This window comes from Lepidochelys olivacea (assembly GCF_965140295.1).
Source record: "Lepidochelys olivacea isolate rLepOli2 genome assembly, chromosome: 8".
NCBI lineage: Eukaryota > Metazoa > Chordata > Testudines > Cheloniidae > Lepidochelys > Lepidochelys olivacea.
This window is the reverse complement of record NC_140418.1, coordinates 88,527,922-88,550,592: the sequence shown is the minus strand read 5'-3', so window position 1 is coordinate 88,550,592 and position 22,671 is coordinate 88,527,922. Positions and strand designations below refer to the sequence as shown.

The 22,671-nt window shown below is 40.8% G+C and overlaps 1 protein-coding gene across 2 annotated transcripts in view; it reads right to left on the bottom strand.

Annotated features, from left to right (window-relative positions):
• GNG12 (G protein subunit gamma 12) overlaps positions 1–22,671 on the bottom strand; it is a 66,115-nt gene that overhangs the window by 21,017 nt on the left and 22,427 nt on the right. The window contains exons 3-4 of one of the 2 annotated variants that reach the window (XM_084636469.1): positions 21,349–21,407; positions 18,133–18,261 (exon numbers count right to left, since the gene is read on the bottom strand). The gene's annotated coding sequence lies outside the window, so the exon portion shown is untranslated. Of the gene's footprint in view, positions 1–18,132; positions 18,262–20,793; positions 20,812–21,348; positions 21,408–22,671 lie in introns of those variants that run through there. The other variant, XM_084636470.1, reaches the window with a different exon arrangement.

The following is a 22,671-nucleotide window of genomic DNA, read 5'->3' as shown; positions in this document are numbered from 1 at the left end:
TTTCTTCCCTCATCTTCAAACAAACATAAGCAGCAGCAAGCACGACTTTACACAGTCCTCCCAAAACTGAGTAGATCTCTTCTGCAGATTTTTTAAACAGAATACAGACTAGCTATGTGATTTTAAAGACGGGCTGGCTGCCTACATAAAGTCCTAATTTTAAACAACCAGACTACTACCCAATAATCTTCTTTTCCTTCAGAGTCTAGAGGAATCTACGCAACACAAACAGTCACAAAAATCCTCAGTGGCAGTATTTGCATTCTACTTCAGACTATGGTGATGAGCTGTTTGCAACTTTATATACATTTTGAATAAACTCTGAAGAATTTATATATTTATTTGTGCTCAAAGTTTAGGAGAAGGATTTTCTTAATAGGCTATTAAGCAGATGATTCTTTAAAAAGCTCCTCAAAGAGGTAGAAATAGGTCATCCTTCCAATTACCAGTAAATATGCAGTTTATATACTCCCATCAGCAGGTAGAGCATGACAGTACAAGGACAAAAACATCAGGAGATTCCAAGTCTTCCTAGTAATTTTCTCAGTAGGATACCCATTCATCTGTCATTTCCTGCTACACTTAGATTCGCCTTACATTTGGGAGAGGAAGTTGATCCCCATTTTAAGTATTGCACTTGGTAGTGGTTTGAGTTGCATGTGGTGTAATTGGAAATAATGGGTGTGTTAAACAGATTCTCAAAAGCTTGCTTAAACTCTGGCATTGTTGAAATGGACATATTGTTTTCTACTCATCAAGAAAACTTTGGCATCACTGTATTATAAAACGTCTACATGCAACTGTAAAATTAGAGAGAACTTTACAGAACATAGGTGGGGCACATTCCCTACCCCGAAGGCCTCACGGTACACAATCTACATGAGACAGTTATTATTTAACGTAATATTGTGTTCGCACCTAGATGTCAGCCTCATAAAGCCCCACAGTGCTAGATGATGTGCAAACATATAGCAAATGACAGCCCCTGCCCCAAAGAGCTTGCAATTTAAGGCCATGTCTATACAGATATCGCTGTAGCAGCACAGCTGTACTGATACAGCTGCACTGCTGCAGCACATCTGGTGAAGATGTTTTATACCAATGGGAGAGAGCTCTCCCGTCAGCATAAAAAAACCCATTTCCACGAGCGGCATAAGCTATGACAGCGAGAGAAGCTCCCCCGCCGACATAACACTGTGCACACAAGCTTATGGGGGTGGAACATTCACACCCCGAGTGGCAAAAGTTTTTGCTGACATAGGCCGTAGTGTAGACATAGCCTAAAATATTAGGCATAAGAAGCAGATGAGATAAAGAAGTGAGTGGGGTTAACAACAATGATACGACGTGCGCAAGTTTTAGCCAGTCAGGAGCAGTAATCCAGGTCGCCACCTACTTAGCCATAGGTTAAGGACAACAATTGACGAGAGGGAGGGTCTGGTATTTACTAATGATGAGATGAAGGATTTCCCGAAGAAGTGGAATTTAAAGAGGAATTTGAAGGAGAGCGAGGACTCTTGGTGGCAGGGAACAAAGAGACTGTTGCACTCATGGGGCTGCAAGAGAGAAGGCATGAAGCTGGGACACAGGGAGAAGTGGGGAGAGGTTTAGGAAGAGCATAGGGAGTGAGATGGGGATAAGAGGAAGAGAGAGCAGAGATTTAGGTAGGGACAAGATTACGTAGAGCCTTGTGGAAGAGAAGCTTGAACGTATGTGATGAGACAGGAAGCAGAAGAAAGGATTCCAGGAGGAGGTGATGTGGAGTGCAAGCATCCCTCCCCTTCATGCTGCCCCCAAAAAACCTGGCTCAACACTACCATAACACTCAACTGTCTTAGGGTTTGTCCGCGCCACTGTAGCACTTCAGTGTAGACACACACTACTGCAATGGGAGGGGTTCTACCATCAGCGAAGGACTGTAATCCACCTGAGAGGCGGTAGCTAGGTTGATTGAAGAATTCTTCTATTGACCTCTTGCAGTCACCACCAGGGGTTAGATCAGCTTACCTATGTCGCTCGGGGGTGTGGATTTTTCACACCCCTGAGAAATGTAGCTGGGTCAACCTAACTTTTTAGCGTTGATCAGGCCTTACTTACAAGTTACAAATAGGAATAAGATAATCAGGTTTATCTGTAACCTTTTCTGTCAGATGTGTCAAAGACAGAGCACATTTCAGATATCTGAAAGGGCTTTGGAGACAATTCATCTTGCAATTTGATGATGATCATTTCTTTTTGGGGGGCAATCAACATCAAACCAATCGGCAATGAAATCATTCACCGTGGCCTCTTTAAACTGTGATTACCCTATAACCACAATCTGAACCCTCAAACCACTCTGTTGAATTGATGCTCCCATTACTTCTGAGCCACGGGATCGTGAACAACCTTCATCCTCCAGCTACTCCCCCAGAGCAGCATCTTCTATTTTGTTGTGTGCTCTCTATCACCTTTTGTCCTTTTTCACTCTGCTGTCCCTTTCCCTGGCTCAGTTGTTTTCTCTTATTGCCTCCACACTCCCGCTTTACGGTTGAATGATGGAATCAACTACCCACTGGGAAAATGCCTTTTTTAAAAAGTGCCCTGCTCCAAAAGAACCTGCCCTAGGGCTCATAATTTACAGAAATATTAAGCCCTTTTGAGCATACAGTTGGATGTTTAGGTCACAGCTGGACACCAGGAAACATCTGTACAGAAGTACTGGTCACACAGATTTTGTATGGAGCCACACTCAGTGTTTGAGTACAAACCAAATCAATGGATGAGTTCAGAAAGCAACATCACAACGGTCACATATTTGCACCGCAGCTGTTATCTGCATCAATCCGTCATAAAGAAGTTCTTCCCTTAAAAACATGAGAACTTTTGAAAAATAAAATAAATTACCTAAAATCAGAAAAGAAACAAAGTTTGTGCAGGAAAATTAATCAGCACTAGAAACTAGCAAAATCGCCTGTGCTCGTCTACATATTTCAAAGCTATATAGGTATCCACTGTGCTAAAGCTCTTCATTTAGCAAGAGAATAAATAAAAACCCAGAGCACACCAGATCTGCCAACAGGCAGGCTTAATTCAGCCTCTGGGGAAAATGCCTGTTTTTTCCATAGAAAAATGAAGAGGTTTTAGTTTTGTTTCTACAATGACCTTTACCAGGAGAGCATTACACTGGTAAGGAAAGGTTTAACAAACAGGGCAAAAAATGTGTCCTTCAATGTGCATTTAGTGTGTTCTGCATATTCTCCCTTTTACAAGCAAAAAACAGAAAAACTCATACACAAAGTTAAAACTTTTTTCCCCAACTAGAATGCATACATTATTTTCAATATGTCATCCTGCTTCTTTTTGCAGACTTTGTTAAACGTCGAAGATACAGTACTATAAGTGTTTAAAACAACAGTCTCAGCAGGTATATGGCTCAGTCTTAAAGCTGAGTTCCAGCTGGGGTAGTTAAAGGCCAATCTATCTTTTTTTACTGACTCTTAGATCTAGGACTTATGAACAACCTGCTGAGTGAAGTGTAATTAACTCACTCCTGTAAAAGTACACAAGGGAATTCCATCTTAGCATTCCTTTGTAGATAATTTGCTGTTCACTACAGTTGCATAAATTCAGCTGATGCTCTACTTTTAAAAGAATACATCAAAAATTCTAATCTAACAAAGACCTAAATAAAGATGAAGAATAAAATATTGAGTATTTTGCCACTATTTCTTTTGACGGAGAACTGCTTTTAAATTGACCGACTTAAAAATGTGGATCCAGCAATAAACCAGACTGAACAGAGAACCACAGTGAACATTACAGTACTTAACATGTGTAATTTTAACACACCAATTAACAGTGACTTTATCACCATGCACTGTGTCAATCCACAGTATGAGGCCAACTATAACAGGGATCCAAGTCACAGTCTACGTGCAGTCCCAAGTTTCTAAGTAATGTTTTAATATAAAAAGTGATACCAACTCGAAGTAAAACTAAAGGCCATACCCTGCACTCCCATAGAAACACCACAGGGGCAGCAGAATTGCCAGGAAGCTCTGGGATGAAGGTGTCCTTTGAATACACCCCTGAATACACTGAGGCTTGGGGGGGCTGCACAGTGGAAGGGGATACTGCCTTCAAATTGTGCAGATCACAGGAACAGTGGGCAAAAGAAGATGCCCACATGGTGTGCTGAGCCCTCTATGGTACTGCAGGGCTCCCCATGACAGTGTACGACCTTGGCCATGCTGCTGTTGGCTCCTCTACCCAAGTGTAGGGAATCCCTCCGCACTGAGAAAGGTGTAGGCATAAAACAGGAGTTAGTGATATTGGAGTAGTATTAACTCAGATCTATGCACTTCTACAGGGAGCAAGACCCAAAGAGTGGCTGCTCCCCCAGTTCACCACCTTCTGAACAACAGAGCCTCAGTCTTGTGGAATCCTGGTGGTGCCAGGACACGGGGAACAAACCATGGAGCCTACAGCCTCCTTCTTCATGCAAAAAATGCCATCATCATGCGGTTCATGTCAATGAAGGGGAGCATATTTTAATTAACTTTACATTTTATTTATACATATGCACCCATTCAATACTATATGCAATCATCATAAATACTAATCCACCATAAATAAGTTTCTCTTTAAATCACAATAATGAAAACCAATGGAAAACACAACACTATGGAATTACAATATACTTCACTTGCTCTGTGTGACAAAGTCAGAACTGACAGCTACAAGAGTGTTGGAAGGTTGGTATATCAGGTCTTGAATGGTGAAGACCCTTTTCCCCATGAGCTGAAATGAGATCACCTCAGGTTAATTCAACACACCTGAGTTCAATTTAATGGCCACTACCTTTAAAAATGTCTCTTCTGGTGAGAGAGAAGGAGGGATGAGAAAACAAGCTGCAGCAGGGAGAAAAGGCTGCTCCTAGGTGGAAGTCTGTTCTCTCGATAGAGGAAACAATCAAGTTAACTTGTGTTGGGGAAAGGATTGGTGACCAGAAGCCAGCACAATAAGGCAATACCCTGGGAAGAGGGCAGGGACACGTACATCTTTCTTGTGTGTTATGAGTTTGTTTTTTGCTTAAAAGAACTATTCAGGCCTACCCTGAGGCCCACCTTGTAAATACTGAAAAATAAACCAAAGTGAAGAATTAAAAACCTCCGGAGTAGGACTGATTTACTCCAGGCCCTCACCACCAGAGGGAGAAATGCTGAGGTAGATGAGGCAAATGAGTTTCCTTGCCAGACTTTTTTTTCTTTTTGTAACACAGAAAACAATCCTGCTTAACCACTTTGTTGGGGTCAAAAGTAAATTAAACAGCTGAACTAAAAGCCTTTCAAAAGGATATTTACCATGGAAACATGGATTTAAGTTCTATTTTAACTACAGAGCTGCAGTAACGTATTATATATTCCCTTTGTTCATACTTTCTCAGAGTACATATTTCTGTTAATTCTTCATCTTATAAAATGTGTACAGTCCATTTTTTCCTGCTACTGAGATAAGCATGTGAACCTTTAGTATATCTCTAACAGGATTAATTTACTAATACACTGATGGATCTTTAATGTACCTTATCTAACTTTCCAGAGAGAAACTACAGCCTAGAAGATCACCTTTAACTTAAACCAAAAACCCACCTAAAACCATCCTCTGAGCCTTGCCATATAAGGTAATCCACATGCCATTTTAGGTCTTAAATTACTCAGCATGATGTGATCAGATCATCTGGCATGTTCTCACTGCTGTAGCCACTCTGAGCTAATGAAAGCATAAACAGAAGAGAAATGATTCTTTACCGTTCTGTAGAAAAATATTAGGCCTGAATATGGCTACATGCGTTGACATTTTTGCATGATCAAGGCAGCTAAATGTAAATATCACTTTGCCACATTTTCCCCACACTTACGTAGGATTTTCCATAAGTGATTCACCTGTATCAAGGCGATTCACCTGAAAATAAAGTCAACAAAGCAGGTGATGTTTCCCACAGTTCTTTAATGCATTTAGTGACCTTTCACAGCACATTTTCAACATCCATACAACTAAGATTAAAACAAATGAAAACAAACCTTTATGTTAGAATTTAAGAACCCAATTTTTAAATAGGCCTCAACATGGCCTCTAATATTTTGGACATATTTAGTGGTTCCTACACTGCATACATTTATTATACTACTACTAAGTTATAATAATCTTTGCATTTAACTAATATCTTCTGAGAATTTCATAGTGCTTTGCAAACATGATTAAATTAACTCTCACAATACCCATCTGAAGACGACTGGCATTACACTCAACTTGACAGCATTTCTGTTTGTCTGTAACATGACAATTTTGGAATTGATTGGATGTGATGTTCAAAAGTTTCTCTTGTCTCTTTGATGGCATTTCTCTGTCTGTAACACAACTTTGGAACTCCACATCCAATCAGACACCTTTAATGTTGAATGTGGATTTCACTACCACCTGCTCTGCCTTTGTCACCGCAAGATTAGACTACTGTTATGCTTTACATAGTGCTGCACCTAACAACTATTCAGAAACCAAAGTTAGATCAGAACACAGCTGCCTGTCTGCCGCCTAGTGTACCAGCAGCATATTACACCAATACTCTGAATTCTGCATCAGTTCTTTATTAGCTTTTAAGTGGTAATTACATTCTATTTCTGATCTGAAAACGGACTATAAAAATGACATTGTAGAGTTCCATGTTTATGGTCTCTGATTTCATATTAAATGTGTTCACTTTACAAGTGAACATTTTTTCAAACTGCCAGCTCTGCAAACTCCCCAGTATGGGTTCAGATGGTTATCACCACCAGCAACAAAGGTTCTGCAGGGCAAGTTACATATGTACCACCCCATCATTTTTAAGTTATGCCCTTAGGGATACCTGTGCAATGACCTTATCTTCTAATTATGCTCCCAGTGACATGTTTGAACCGCACTACCCTTACATGGAAATTTGTAGACAATTTGGTAGGTGATACATAAGGAGGAACAGAATCCAGCTCAGTCTCTCCTTAGCTGCTTTGACTCTTCAGAGCTAACAGGAGTAAAAAGCAGTGAACTTACTGTCACTTAAGTCATCAGTTTTTCTTCTGAATACTGAGGGAAAGCAGATCTGCTGAGTAAGGAGGTGTCATTTTTTATAAGGTATATTTCACAATACATCAGCTCCTTTCAGATGTTGGTTTTGAACTATAATGCTTCTCTTGACATTCTGCCACAGTTACAATTGTTGGAGGCACTTGAGCTGGTATCTTGATTAAAATGGGAAGGGCTTTGTCAGGGTTCCTTCCCCACTCTGAACTCTAGGGTACAGATGTGGGGACCCGCATGAAAGACCCTCTCAGCTTATTCTTACCAGCTTAGGTTAAAAACTTCCCCAAGGTACAAACTTTGCCTTGTCCTTGAACAGTATGCTGCCACCACCAAGCGTTTTAAACAAAGAACAGGGAAAGAGACCACTTGGAGATGTCTTCCCCCAAAGCCCTACACACTCCCTTTCCTGGGGAGGCTAGAGAATAATATCCTAAACAATTGGTTCCAAAATCATCAAAGACCCAAATCCCTGGATCTTGGAACAATGGAAAAATCAGTCAGGTTCTTAAAAGAAGGATTTTATTTAAAAAAAAAAAAAGAAAAGAAAAATCAACTCTGTAAAATCAGGATGGAAAATACTTTACAGGTATTCAGTTTCAAAACACAGAGGATCCCCCTCTGGGCAAAACCTTAAAGTTACAGAAAACAGGAATAAACCTCCCTCTTAACACAGGGAAAATTCACATAAAACAAACGATAAACTAATCCGCCTTGCCTGGCTTACCTATACTGGTTGTAATATTGGCGACTTGGATTAGGATGGGTTGAGGAAGATGGATTTCTGTCTGGCCTCTCTCAGTCCCAAGAGAGAACAACCACATAACAAAGAGCACAAAACAAAAAGCCTTCCCCCTCCCCCACCAAGATTTGAAAGTATCTTGTCCCCTTATTGGTCCTTTGGGTCAGGTGCCAGCCAGGTTAGCTGAGCTTCTTATCCCTTTACAGGTAACAGAATGTTGCCTCTGGCCAGGAGGGATTTTTTAGCACTGTATACAGAAAGGTGGTTACCCTTCCCTTTATATTTATGACAGGCTTCTGACAATGTGTTTTTTGTGAAAGGACCTGGACTTTGGAATTCATCTGAGCCTCTGGGTCTGAAACAGCTCAAGTTTATTCCCTGGAAGGCATGCTTCAAGACAACTATTTTATCAGGCATTTGGAGGCTTAAAAGGTATGGGGTTTGTTGTGAGGGAAGGAGAAGTGTTACTTGAGTGCTGGTTAGTTAATTTAGCTCTGGGGGTTCTGGTTGTTCGAGACCAGGTTTGCTATTTTGAAATGAGTCGTGTAATTTAAAAAAAAAAATTGGCCTCGGCCAAAATTTTCAAACTTGAGAGCCTAAAGTTTGGCACCAAAGTCCATCGTTAGGCACCTAAAATAAATAAATGATTGAGTTGAGCACCCAACAAAAGCGATTGAGCACCCAACAAAACTTGTCAGACTATAAAACCTGTGCTGTGTGTAGGTATTTAAATGTCTCTGTAACTGAAATTTCACAATGAAGTTTGACTATTTTCAGGTCCCTGAGGGAATTACCCATTGAAGGACCTTGTAAGAATTCCTGACATTGCCATCCTACTGAATTGCCTAGTTCCCTGCATTGGAATTTGCCCAGAGGACTATGTTTAGACTCCTTGAACTTCTGAAGCCCAAACATATCTTTACGGATAAGCTTCCATACAGGCAGTCTGTGGTGATCCAGTGAGGCTCTTCCTGAAGTGATAGTCCTTCTGCAGATCCCTCCTTAAGGGTCCTAAACTCTGAATAAGTTTGTTATTTGTTTAACACCAACACTGGGCTCAATGATGTCCAATATATAAAAACAGAGTTAATCCTTGCCAGATGAGGTCATAGACCTGAGTTTGCAGGCCCCAAGACTGAAAAAACATATGCATGTACCTAACTTTATGCAAAAGTACTCCCAGGGAAGTCAGTGGTACTACTAATATGCACAAAGTTAAACATGTTCAGGTTTGCAGGATCATGCCCAAAAAGAGACCCACTAAATAAAAGCATTCACCAGAAACTCCAGTGATGAGAAAAAAAGGGTTTTATATGTTTATGATCTATTTAAAATTTCAAAGTCACTGAGGATTTAAACACAAAAGTGTGGGGTCAAGTTGATGACCTAATTGAAAAGGACTTATTTAAAGGATTTCTGCAAAAATAAAATGTTACTAAATATGATTTGGAGGGAGGAATAGCTCAGTGGTTTGAGCATTAGCCTGCTAAACCCACGGTTGTGAATTCAATCCTCGAGAAGGCCATTTAGGGATCTGGGGCAAAAACTGGGGACTGGTCCTGCTTTGAGCAGGGGGTTGGACTAGATGACCTCCTGAGGTCCCTTCCAACCCTGATATTCTATGATGCATATTGCAAAGCTATTAAATACCTACAACACAAAGGAGAGTAAAAGTGTGATACATTATCTTCTATAATACACTGTATTTTCTGCATTTGTGAATGGCATTTTGATGTATGAAAATGACTGCTCTTTTTTCTGTTTCACTTAAACATTGACAAGAATTAAAATACTACAAGAGTTCAAGTTATTTTGCGCTATGTAAAGTCTCAGGCAGTCACGAAGGTTATGGAAAATGTGATTTTTTCCTGATGTGATATAATCACACACCCCCTTTTCCATGGTATTGCTTTGATTTTTTGTTTAACATCAGCTTCCTTAAGGAGAAGAGGAACACTGCTGACAAGAGTATGAGTGTAATCCACTGCTGTACTGAATGCAGTCTGCAGATGATACAAGTCAATTTACAGATGCAGTTAGAGAGCCTTAGCTTTTTGGTTCAAGCTATAGCAGTTCATGATTTTAGTTCTGGAGGTCTCCAGTTTGCTCCCTGGTGTGTCGGCCAAGATGCCAGCCGTCACAGGAGTAGGGATGCATGCTCTATAATGCCAGTCAGATGATTAGCTCTTTCCTTTGATGTGCTCCAGGGCTGGAGATCCACAGTGCAAACACCTTACTGCTAGCTAGCTGAGCCAGTCTCATCTTTACTGCTTTGGATGGCTGGGGTTCTGGAGGGCAGGTTCCTCACTGCTGTCTGCTTCCTTAACAAAATAGTCTAGCTACCCAGGCACTGCAATATGAGATGTTTCATAATCTAATGTATAGGAACAAGGAGAGAGGTGGAGTAATTAGTCCCAGGATACAACGACACCTAGCAGCACAAGTGAGGGGGAGAAAAGTAATTGCCACAGCTGAAGCAGCACCAGGACACAACAAAGACAGCAGAGCTAAGGGGATGGCACCTGCCTATGCTATCAAAACCCTACTGCTCACCCCCAGCTCTACACTGACTGGTGTGCTGATTTTGCATTTCATATACAGTAACTCCTCACTTAAAGTCATCCTGGTTAACGTTGTTATGTTACTGATCAATTAGAGAACATGCTTGTTTAAAGTTGCACAATGATGCCTTATAACCTTGTTTGGCAGCTGCCTGCTTTGTCCACTGCTTGCAGAAAGAGCAGCCCTATAAAATCGGGGCATCTGGTCACCCTACCTCCATTCGTGCTGCTTTGTAGAGTGTGAGGCCACAGTAACAACAATGTGTTAACCCTTGAGGGTTCAGCCGAGTGCTAGTTCATCATTTAGAAGGAAGGCATTCCCCAGGAAATATCCCACCCTCGGACTTCACCACCTCAACCAAGCTTCACAATCATCACTGCTGTGTACAGTATTAAATTGTTTGTTTAAAACTTACACTTTACCTGTAAGGGGTTAAGAAGTTCAAATAACCTGGTTGGCACCTGACCAAGAGAACCAATAAGAAAAGACGATACTTTCAAAACTGGTGGGCGGGGGGAGGTTTTGTTTGTGCTCTCTTTGTTTTGCTCTCTCTCTGGACAAGAGAGGGACCAGGCAGGGAAAAAATCTCCTAAAAACCTACCTGAAATGAGCATCTAATATTACAAAAATTATAAGTAAAGGCAAGGGAATGCGTTAGATTATCTTTTGTTTTAGCTTGTGAATTTTCCCTATGATAAGAGGGAGTTTTATTCCTGTTTTTTGTAACTTTGAAGCTAAACTAGAGGGGAATCCTCTGTGCTTTAAATCTTTTTTATTTACCCTGTAAAGTTACCTTCCATCCTGATTTTGCAGATGTGATTCTTTTACTTTTTTCTTTATAATAAAGTTCTTCTTTTAAGAACCTGATTGATTTTAGTGTCCTAAAAATAAAGGGTCTGGTCTGTACTTTTATTAAAGGCAGTTGGTTGATACGTATATTATTCTCAAGCCTTCCCAGGAAAGGGGGTGAAGGGGCTTGCAGGGATATTTTGGGGAAATAGGAACTCCAAGTGGTCCTTTTCCTGAATCTTTGTCTAAATCACTTAGTGGTGGTGGCAGCAATACCGTCCAAGGACAAGGAAAGGATTTGTGCCTTGGGGAAGTTTTTAACCTCAGCTGATAGAAATAAGCTTAAGGGGTCTTTCATGCGGGTCCCCACAGCTGTACCCCAGAGTTCAGAGTGGGGAGGGAACACACACACACACATAGTCTTTTGTCTGGCGGAAAAAAAAATTTCCCTGGAAAACTAGCCTCCCTTATTTACATTAATTCTTATGGGGAAACTGGATTCACTTAACATCGTTTCGCTTAAAGTAGCATATTTCAGTAACATAACTACAACATTAAGTGAAGAGTTACTGTATCTGGTCAGGTCACTTTACTGGTCACAAAGTTTATCATACCCAGTTTAGTCACAAATGTCAAAATTATCCATCTCAGCCTTATTAAAGACAGTCCAATGCCCTATGCATAGTCTTAAAATTGGAAAATTCTCTGATGACAACCCCAAATTCAGTATTTCCCCCTTCATCTGACTATCTGCTTCTTTCTTGTAGACTTAGCCAATTTAAAAGCAACTCCTTCAGTTTAACAGCTGCTTCCCAGAATCTCGGAGCTGGGCCCTCAGACCCACCATCCCCCAACTCAAGTGTGGTCGAGTTCTGTGGAGACCATCAACTAGTTCATCCACCTAGGCTGCAAGCAGAGTTCAAACGGTCACAACCAACAGGACGTTCTTTGACGAATAAGTCTCACTGCCTCCTGCACGTCTCACTTATGGGTGCAGTGGACAAACATAGTAAACAAGTCCAGCATCAATTTCAGCAGGTGATGTCCACATGTGCTCTGTCGTCCCAATGGTCTGGATCATCCACAAGTAAGAAAATTGACACAGCCATTGCAGCTATAGAATTGGGAATAGCAGTGGGAAAAGATGGTATCTATCCTGAGTTCCTATATAACCTACATCCACACACATGGAAATGGATGATGTAGCTTTTCACCAACATCCTGGAGACCAATGAAATTCCCTGTGTGGAGAGAAGCCAAGGTCATTGCAATCCTAAAGCCTGGAAAACCTGCAGATCACTCTTCTAGTTAAAAGAAAAGGAGGACTTGTGGCACCTTAGAGACTAACAAATTTATTTGAGCATAAGCTTTCGTGAGCTACAGCTCACTTCATCAAATGCATCCGATGAAGTGAGCTGTAGCTCACGAAAGCTTATGCTCGAACAAATTTGTTAGTCTCTAAGGTGCCACAAATCCTCCTTTTCTTTTTGCGGATACAGACTAACACGGCTGCTACTCTGAAACCTGTCATTCTTCTAGTTAATAGGCCAATCTCCCTCTTGACAACCACCACCTACAAGCTGATGGAGTGTATAATTCTGAAAAGAATTGGGACCACTGTGGATGCCAGCCTACCCAAGGAGCAAGCTGGTTTTTGACTGCACCGAAATTGTTGCAACCAGGTCCTGTGTTATACTTATAAGCAGCACATGGGATTTTTATTTTTTTTAAAGGGGAATAGGCAATATGCTGCATTTATTGAAGATACCACAATTAGCATACGCATTTAAATCTGGACCTCACTGCAGACATGGAGGCTGGATTCCAATGAAAATTCAAGACCGGTACCACTTGAATCGATCTGTCAGAGACATATGACACAGTTTGAAAGGATGGTGTGCTACCAAAACTGTCCAAAGTGATCCCATGTGCAAATTCACAGGCTGCTGAACACCATGCTTAGCTATGGAAGGATGCGCATATAGGTCAAATCAGCAAACCATGCACTTTGAATGTTGGGCTACCAAAAGGCTCTGTTCATGATCCGACACTCTTCAATGTATGTATGACCGATATGCCTGAAATGATAGCTCAGAAATTTGCATATGCTGATGATTTGGCACTTGCAACTTAGGCCCATAGCTTTAAAGAGCTTGAAGTGACCTTAACATCTGACCTTAAGATCATGGAGGAGTACTTCCAAAAATGGAAGATGAGATCAAATCCAAGCAAATCAGTAGTTTCTATTTTCCCCTTTGACAATACAATCACACAAAATACTAACTGTTGAGTTTTGTGGTGGAAAGGTTATGAACCAAAACTAACATATCTCTGTGTCATTCTGGACTGCTCACTGACCTTTCATGACCACGTCGAGAAAGTAGCCTCTAAAGGTAAGACTTGCATCAATATTATTCAGAAGTTAGTGGGAATAAGCTGGGAATCAACTGCCGCAGTGCTATGAACATTGGTCTTAGCAGAGTTGCAGAGTACCGTGCACAAGTGTAGACAAGAAGTTGCCATACCCAACTTGTGGATGGGCAGCTGAATCAGATCATGCAAATCATTATGGGAACTTTAAAATCAACACCTGTACTGTGACATTCTGTGTTAGCAAACATTGAACATCCAGCTATCAGCCGAGATATAGCCACAGCATGAGAACTTAAACGTGCCAAAGACTACCCAGAACTTCCAATTCAACTGGTTATGGATAACATACCCCAAAAACACCTGAAATCATGAAAATCACTATGGACCACACATGACCACCTCATGTCTCTAGATCTGGCCAGGGATGGCAAAGTGTCCAGACCTCATCAACCATTTCAAACAAGTACATTATTACTTACCCAGCAAGCCACCATCCTAGTTTTGACCTGCCACACAGACTTTGGACCACACTGAACCGCATCTGAACAAACCATGGAAGATGAGGCTACTTGAAACAAAAATGGAAAATCCCCTTCGTGCAACTGTGATGAGAACATCCAAACCATCAAATACATCATAATGCAGTGACCCAAATATGAATTGAAAGGTGAATTGGATGATATCCACAGTGTAACAGAGGAGGCCTTGAAATGGCTTATGGACCAACAACTGCATCTACACACTGTTGCTCTGCAGATGCCATACATGCACATGAGAGAAATGGGTGCAAAAATGTCTTTGCACTGAAACAAAGCCCAGGATCTATCAAACCTGTGTATTACCAGTATTGCAATATGGGTCAGAACCCTGGACCTTGTCAAGCTATCTCGAGTAGCTCACAAGCATGATGCCAATCTCAAGGCAGACTGTCAAGGAACAAGATGCAAACCCCAAACTGGTTTTAAGTTCTATAATTAGATTTCATCAACCCAGTAATAAGTGTGAACTCCTAAAGCACTATAACACCCTTGACATGGAGTCATAGACAATCCTCCTGGGCACTCTGGTCTATCTTGCCACCCAGGCAAGCCTGCTGTTGTGATAGATGGCCCCTTACACCAAAAATCACAACAATGTTCAGGTTACTCCTAGTCCAGAAATATTCAGGTTATTCCAGGTCAATTGTACCTCAGATCTCAAACCAAAGATAACTCTTGTAGCCAATCCTATAATACTAATGATTTATTAAGAAAAAGTAGTAAGAGAATTATTTAAATGGATAAAGCAGGTAAACGTATATACATAAGGTACAGTCTTAGGTTCCAAAAAGTTATACTAGCTGGTATAATATGCAAGCTCTGTATGTCCCCTGGGGCTAACCAAGCCAAAAAGCTTGGGGATCCCTTGCTTATGCTTAAAAAATTTGCTGTCTCTGAATTACAAGCAGTATAGTGATCACATTTCCTCCTAGACAGGGATCTTTATTCCCTTCACCCAGCTTTCAAGCAAGGATGGGATGAGGGCTTGTGCACACATATCCTTTTCATGGATGTGGGGGAAGCAATCAATAAAGTCTTTTGTCCACTGATGTTCCACAATGGCTTGTCTGTTTGACCTTATTTTGTTGTGGGAGAAGAGGACACCTCATGTGGTAAACTAGCATCTCACTAATGTTTCTCCCTTGACTGTGGGGGTTTACAGTCTGAGCAAACATTTTTACAGTTGCAAACACTTAAATGTTACCTTATAACCTGGGATACAAATATAAGTAAGATAACTACATACAGCATCCTACAAGCATTTCATAAAGACTAAACACATACTTATAATTCTAAAATCTATTTTAACAGTACTCACACACAGCTGAGCCAGACTGGTTTCCAGCTATATATTTGTCAATGTTCAGTGAGCCCTGGCATAAGCTGAAATCTGGTCTTCCAGTGTCACAGTTCCTACAAGCACACTTGGAGCAGCTAGAGGTATTCCATATGTGCTGTCAGCACTAAATCCTGAGCATAAAGTAGTTTGACTTTGTGTGAAATGTCAGTTTTGCAAATATCCAGCCTTCCTTCAAGCCCTCATTATATCCAAAAGCAGCATTGCTTGTTCTTCAGCCATGTTTCCAGGATGGACAAAAATACCCCAGCATACTATGCTTTCACACTCTCCATCAACACATGAAGTGGTGCATGCTCTGACACTTCCTGGTGCCACCCACAGGGCCACCCCAGAGATTCATGAATTCACAGGATTGACTCCTATCTGGCAACTTCACCATACACCTGGTGTGACACCATCCACTGTAGTCACTGTCATTAGTGTAACAGTCCTTCGTAGGCTATGCACGTTTGATAATGATAAGGAGTACCTGTGGCACCTTAGAGACTAACCAATTTATTTGAGCAAAAGCTTTCGTGAGCTACAGCTCACTTCATCGGATGCATAAAGTAGAAAATACAGTGAGGAGATTTATATACACACAGACCATGAAAAAATGGGTGTTTATCATACACATTGTAAGGAGAGTGATCCTTATGCATCCAATGAAGTGAACTGTAGCTCACAAAAACTTATGCTCAAATAAATTGGTTAGTCTCTAAGGTGCCACAAGTACTCCTTTCCTTTTTGCGAATACAGACTAACACAGCTGCTACTCTGAAACCTTTGATAATGATGACTCCCCAGCTAACAGACCTCTTGCATCCTCTCAAAGAAACTTCTGTTATTTCAAAGTTGAACATCCGATTCAGGCTTGCTCAGCTGTCACATAGCTAGCCTCATTTCTAATTATGAATACAGACAGAAAATCCTAAGACTTACTTAATTTATCTCTTACATAGGCCTCTACTTCTTTCACTTTCTTGTGAACGCAAGCGTTTTCATTGCCCTTCTAATATTAGAACAAGAGTGACACCTAGTGGACAGCAAATAAGTCAGATGTATCAGACCATCAACAAAATTGATACTCTGGAATTTGTAGTCCTTTGTTTTATATTTTTAATTTTGAGTTACATTAAAGAGATTAGTGTAAGAAAAACTGTGTGTTGAGAAGAAATCTTAAAGTTTTGTCCTCATCGAGAAATACAGGACATGATGCTAAAATAAAACATGGATAAAAAAAAAAAAGATGCCTTACAATCACTGAGATTATGAGCTATTTGAGACAGGATTGTTTGTTATATGAATGTACAGCTCCTAGCACAATGGATCTTAAGGGTGAGATTCTGTGCTGTGCCAGAACATGCAGCCCAGGGGAAGGAAATAGTTAAGGTGGCCTTCTGCCCTCCTGATCCTGAATTGTTTTGGGGGACAGAGGTCCTAGAGAGTAATTTAAGACAGCCCTTGGGGCCTAAGTTTCAGAAGCCTCCCTGGTTGTCTTAAGGGCCCCAGTGCTGCCTAGAATCTACCACACTGCATGCTATGATCCCACCCCAACACACCGCCTATGCTAGGGCTTGCAGTGGAGTCAGTATAAAAGACTGTATATTTCAGTATGCAATGTGAAACTGAAATAAATGCACCAAGAGATGGTTTTCTACAAGAGAGAGAGTTGAAGTTAGTGGTTTAAGCATGGGACTGGAATACTCCGTTTATGTCTTGCTTAGATTCTGATGTACATTAATACATTTCACAATCACTTCCATAATAAATAGTACAACAACACTTAACTCTTGTATCGCACTTTTCATTTGCGGATCTCAAAACACTTATGAAGGAAAAGTATCATTCTCCCCATGTTATAGATTGAAAAATCTGAGGAACACAGAGGTACAGTGAGTTTTCCAAAGTCATTCATCAGTTCAGTGCATGTGCACAGTGAAAGAGATCCCTTTTTATAAGGAAACAGATTTCAGATTATTGCTTTCAAGAGATTATTCAGAGTGAGTACATTTTAAAAAAAACAAACACCATTTTTACCAGTGTCTTTTAGTTTGGCTGTATTCCTGAATAGCATAAAAAACCCTACTAAGGTGTAAGGAAGTGAATGAAAGCATAAGGCATTTACTTCCAATTTTCTCAACTGGATTCATCATACTGGATACTCAGTTAAGGACTGGATTCTTCAAAGCCTTACTCCCAAGAGTAGTTCTTATGCAAGTAGTCCCACTGACTAATGGAGCCTACTTCTGTGATTTAGGCTTTTTAAGGTCAAGCTCTCCTTTACCATGTCACATGGCATGTGCAATTCTGTCAAGCACAACTGATTGGTAGAGATGCGAACAGTGGAGAATATTAGGTCTTTTTCCCCCTCTATTTTTACTGATCACATTCCCAAAACTCAGACCATTACCAGTAAATAAAAGTATCAAAGTGAAAGTTGACCCTAGACCTAGTTACTTTGAAACCACTCAAAATTATCTCATTCAGGTAATATCAACAAAATGTCATTTAAAAAAACAATTCGTACTCCTCAAACTGTAGTGAGATTTCTCTAAATCTCTCTCTAAGGGACATACCAATTACCCTCCAGATGGTGCTGTCGGCCTACAATTGGAAAGTTTTCCAATCATCTAAAAGTAACTATAAACAACTTTTCTTTATAAATTAGTCTATCAAAAATAGCTTACCTTACAGCATGTAGGGCAGAGATGGTCCTGTGGTCAAAACACAGGAGTCAGGAGTAGGAGTCAGGAGATCTGTGTTCGGTTTCCAGCTCCGCCACACAGTGGGGTGTTACCTTGGGCAAATTCTTTAACCTGTAAAACAGGGATAACATCCACTTGAAAGGGTTGACGGGAGGCTATTTGTAGAGTACTCGAGGTCCTTGTTTGGAAGGCACTACATAAATGCAAAGTCAAGGTTTTATGAATTTATCAGAGCTTTTATTTTTGACCATTTTATTGGTTCTGAGACAAGAAAGAGAAACCCATATAGAAAGGTGTGTGGTATTTCAAGACTGTTAAACAAAATCAATTTATTTTAGCAGATACAAATCAAGAAGTCATCTGCAACTGACTGACTGCCAGTAAACTGAATGAACAAGCCAGAAGGAGCATCATGTGTCAGCTTGGGAGGAGAACCCCATCCAAAGCAGCAGATGACGCTCGGAAATTACAATTAAAAACACTGGAGCAGGGACGTTGTTTCCTGAAATTCATGCATCATAGAATCATAGAATATCAGGGTTGGAAGGGACCTCAGGAGGTCATCTAGTCCAACCCCCTGCTCAAAGCAGGACCAATCCCCAATTAAATCATCCCAGCCAGGGCTTTGTCAAGCCTGACCTTAAAAACTTCTAAGAAAGGAGATTCTACCACATCCCTAGGTAGCGCATTTCACCCTCCTAGTGAAAAAGTTTTTCCTAATATCCAACCTAAACCTCCCCCACTGCAACTTGAGACCATTTCTCCTTGTCCTGTCCTCTTCTACCACTGAGAATAGTCTAGAACCATCCTCTCTGGAACCACCTCTCAGGTAGCTGAAAGCAGCTATCAAATCCCCCCTCATTCTTCTCTTCTGCAGACTAAACAATCCCATTTCCCTCAGCCTCTCCTCATAAGTCATGTGTTCCAGACCCCTAATCATTTTTGTTGCCCTTCGCTGGACTCTCTCCAATTTATCCACATCCTTCTTGTAGTGTGGGGCCCAAAACTGGACACAGTACTCCAGATGAGGCCTCACCAATGTCGAATAGAGGGGAACAATCACGTCCCTCGATCTGCTCGCTATGCCCCTACTTATACATCCCAAAATGCCATTGGCCTTCTTGGCGACAAGGGCACACTGCTGACTCATATCCAGCTTCTCATCCACTGTCACCCCAGGTCCTTTTCCGCAGAACTGCTGCCGAGCCATTCGGTCCCTAGTCTGTAGCTGTGCATTGGGTTCTTCCGTCCTAAGTGCAGGACCCTGCACTTATCCTTATTGAACCTCATCAAATTTCTTTTGGCCCAATCCTCCAATTTGTCTAGATCCCTCTGTATCCTATCCCTGCCCTCCAGCGTATCTACCACTCCTCCCAGTTTAGTATCATCCGCAAATTTGCTGAGAGTGCAATCCACACCATCAGAGCAGCACACAGAAAAATGAAGTATAGTCCAGGTCACTACATTTTTATTCAAGGTGAAATGGCATTGATCAGATGTCTGACATGCCTGCTTCTGCGAGTGCTCTCTTCCTCTCTCATCCGCCTCCCCAAAACAGCCACCACTATTGGTTTTGGAGGTATGGTCCATAACGTGTAATGTATCCAGGTTTTTATATGGCCTCCATCACAGTATTATCTGAGTGCTTGATTTCACACAAGATAGTATCCTGATATAAATGCCCATAAAAATCATTTGCCAACTTCTGCCTACCCATTTCCGCGCAGGAAAATCAAACAAACTGACTCTTGTCCACCATGATCACACCCACCCTGTACTTATGTGAATTAACACCACACAGTTTCAGGGTTTTATAAATAAATGGGCAACCAAGTATCCCTGAAAACTGACAAAGTCCCTGTCAGTTTTACAGAAGACATTGTTTAGTCTTGATTTTTGTAAACACCAGTAGACTTGTCGGATACTGAATTTTTGGAACTGATAATAATTATTTGGAACTGATAGTGAACTAGGAAGCATTTGTGCACCTCAGGGACCATCCACAGATTTACCGAATGATCATATCCCCACTCAATTAAATCTCACAATCAGCAACATTATGAGCCAGCATTGGGTTTCCTCAGACATAGGAAATCTTCTTAAAGTTTCCCATCATTGCAGATATCTGTTCAGCGCCACTAGTGTTAGCATCTCTGGAAGTCTTAGTATGGATGGGATACCAGTTGCTGCTGATTCTTTTATTATTAATTATTATTAACAAACAAGTGCTGATTAGAGCTGCTCTGAAAAGAGTTATGATACTATGTTAAAGATGCCAGCAGCCCATCTATACCAAAAAAACAACAAGGAGTCCGGTGGCACCTTAAAGACTAACAGATTTATTTGAGCATAAGATTTCGTGGGTAAAAACCCCACTTCTGAAGTGTCCTCATTGTTTTTGTGGATACAGACTAACACAGCTACCACCTGATACTTGACATCTATACGAAGTCTCCTAATATGCTAACACCAGTGAAGCTAAACAAGTGTTAATTATTGTGGAAAGTTTTTAGAAATTTTCCATAGCACAGACAGGGCTGTACAATCAGATGTGAGCAGAGTCTGAGACTCTGAGCGCTGCTGCAAGTGGCAAGTCTACAGGAAGCTTAGCTGTCATGCTACTATATGCAGGCAGTTACTGACCTAGACTTGGAAGTGCCATCCATGCTTCTGTTCACCTCCCCTGCACCACCTCTCCTGCACCTTGTAAGCACTGGACAGTTGCTGGGCATTAGGGACGATTGTGGAAGAGCAAAAGGGAGAAAAAAGATTGAGAGTGGATGTGTGAGAGGATATTTTGCAGGGGGAAGATATGAGGGAATAACTAAGGAAGGAAACTGAAAAAGGTTGAAGCAAGGGAAAAGACAGATGAGAAAGGAACAGAAGAAAATGGAGAAAATAGAGAAGATAAAAGCATAGAAAATACGAGGAAAAATGACCATCCAATACATTTAATTTGTTTAGTAGGTTCTTCATAATAAAAAGAGATTCAGTCGCTACTACTGCCTCCCAGCCAAGTAGGATATGCAAACTATTCCAGAGCAACAAGAATGTTCAAATTCAGAGCCAAATATAAATGCTGATTTTATTGATTTTACTCCAGAGTAAAATTAAGGCAACTTGGTTTGCGAAATTGAATATCATGCCTTTTTATATTTTGCAATCAAAGACAGAAAAGGGTGTGTGCTGAACACTTACCTAGACAAGCAGTCTTTCCACTTGTCCCAGCTTGTTCAGGTTTAATTAGTGTAGTAAATCTATAACACAGTAAAATTAAAATACAGCTATACCCACAGTATAAGAAAGCCAAAGATTAGAATCGAACGCTGACATTTCTTATTACAAGAAGACTACAATATTTTGAAAGTTTCCTTATATACAGGCAAAAACAAACAAACAAACAAAAAAACCAAGCAAAATAAAAATTTAAAAAAAAAATATCCCCACACACTGCTTTCACCTCCCAAAGCATAAACCCAGCAGCGGCTATGGCCACAGCACAGGAAGTTTTCCCAAAGATGGGTGAAAAAAATAAAAAAAAAAAATCGGGAAGTTCCCAGAGGAGCCGCCAAGAGGAACAGTTTTACGTCTCCCCTCCAGACCACCTTCGACGGTTAAACTACAAGAAACCAGAACAGATTTATCTAGCCAGCAGATAATGGCTAGATAGGGGGTCAGTGAGCATACTTGGTATCTACTTGACAAATAATCCTTTGTATATTTTATCCATCTCCCAACTCTTCACACTTCCTTTGTCTTTTCCAACCGAGAGCTCTATGGGGCAGGAACAGCACCTTGTGTCTGGGAAGAGCCTGGCATATAGGAGACACTAAAGCAATAATAAAAAATAATAGTACTTCGATCATTCTGAAAAACGATCTGAACCCATGCCTCTTTGAAAAGTCAGCTGGAGCTTGTCTACTTTTAAAAGTTATATTGGCATAGCTACATCAGTCAGGGTTGTGAAAAAAGTCACACCCCTGTCTGACACCTATGCTCACAAAACAGTGTAGAGACAGATCTGTTGACCTTCTGTCAAGGTAGCTAACATTGTTTGAGGCAGGGGTGTTCCTACACTGGTAGGAATAGGCCTTCTGTGGGTGTACATTGCATCTATATTAGGGCATAAACCAACACAGCTATGCAAGCATAGTTTCTATGTTGTACACATAACCTCAGTGTCGGAAACCCTGGCCCGCACTGAAGTCAATAGCCAAACGCCCATTCACTACAGTGTGGTCAGGATTTCATCCCTGTTCCTGCTCCTGTTTATTGACTATTGAGCCTGACTGTAAAGAGAGGCTCGGCCCCTCCCAGCATCAGGCCTTTAGCAACAATCAAGCTGCTCACTCCCCTACCACAATTATTGATATTTTACATATTCTGTCTCACTTTAAATATGATAAAAATCAGCAAAAAATTTAAGCTTTTGGCTAAAAGATTTTGATATGGTTTAATGTTTAGAACAAAAAATTATATTCATTTTTCATTTTGGGAGAGATTACTTTTAAATCAAAGAAA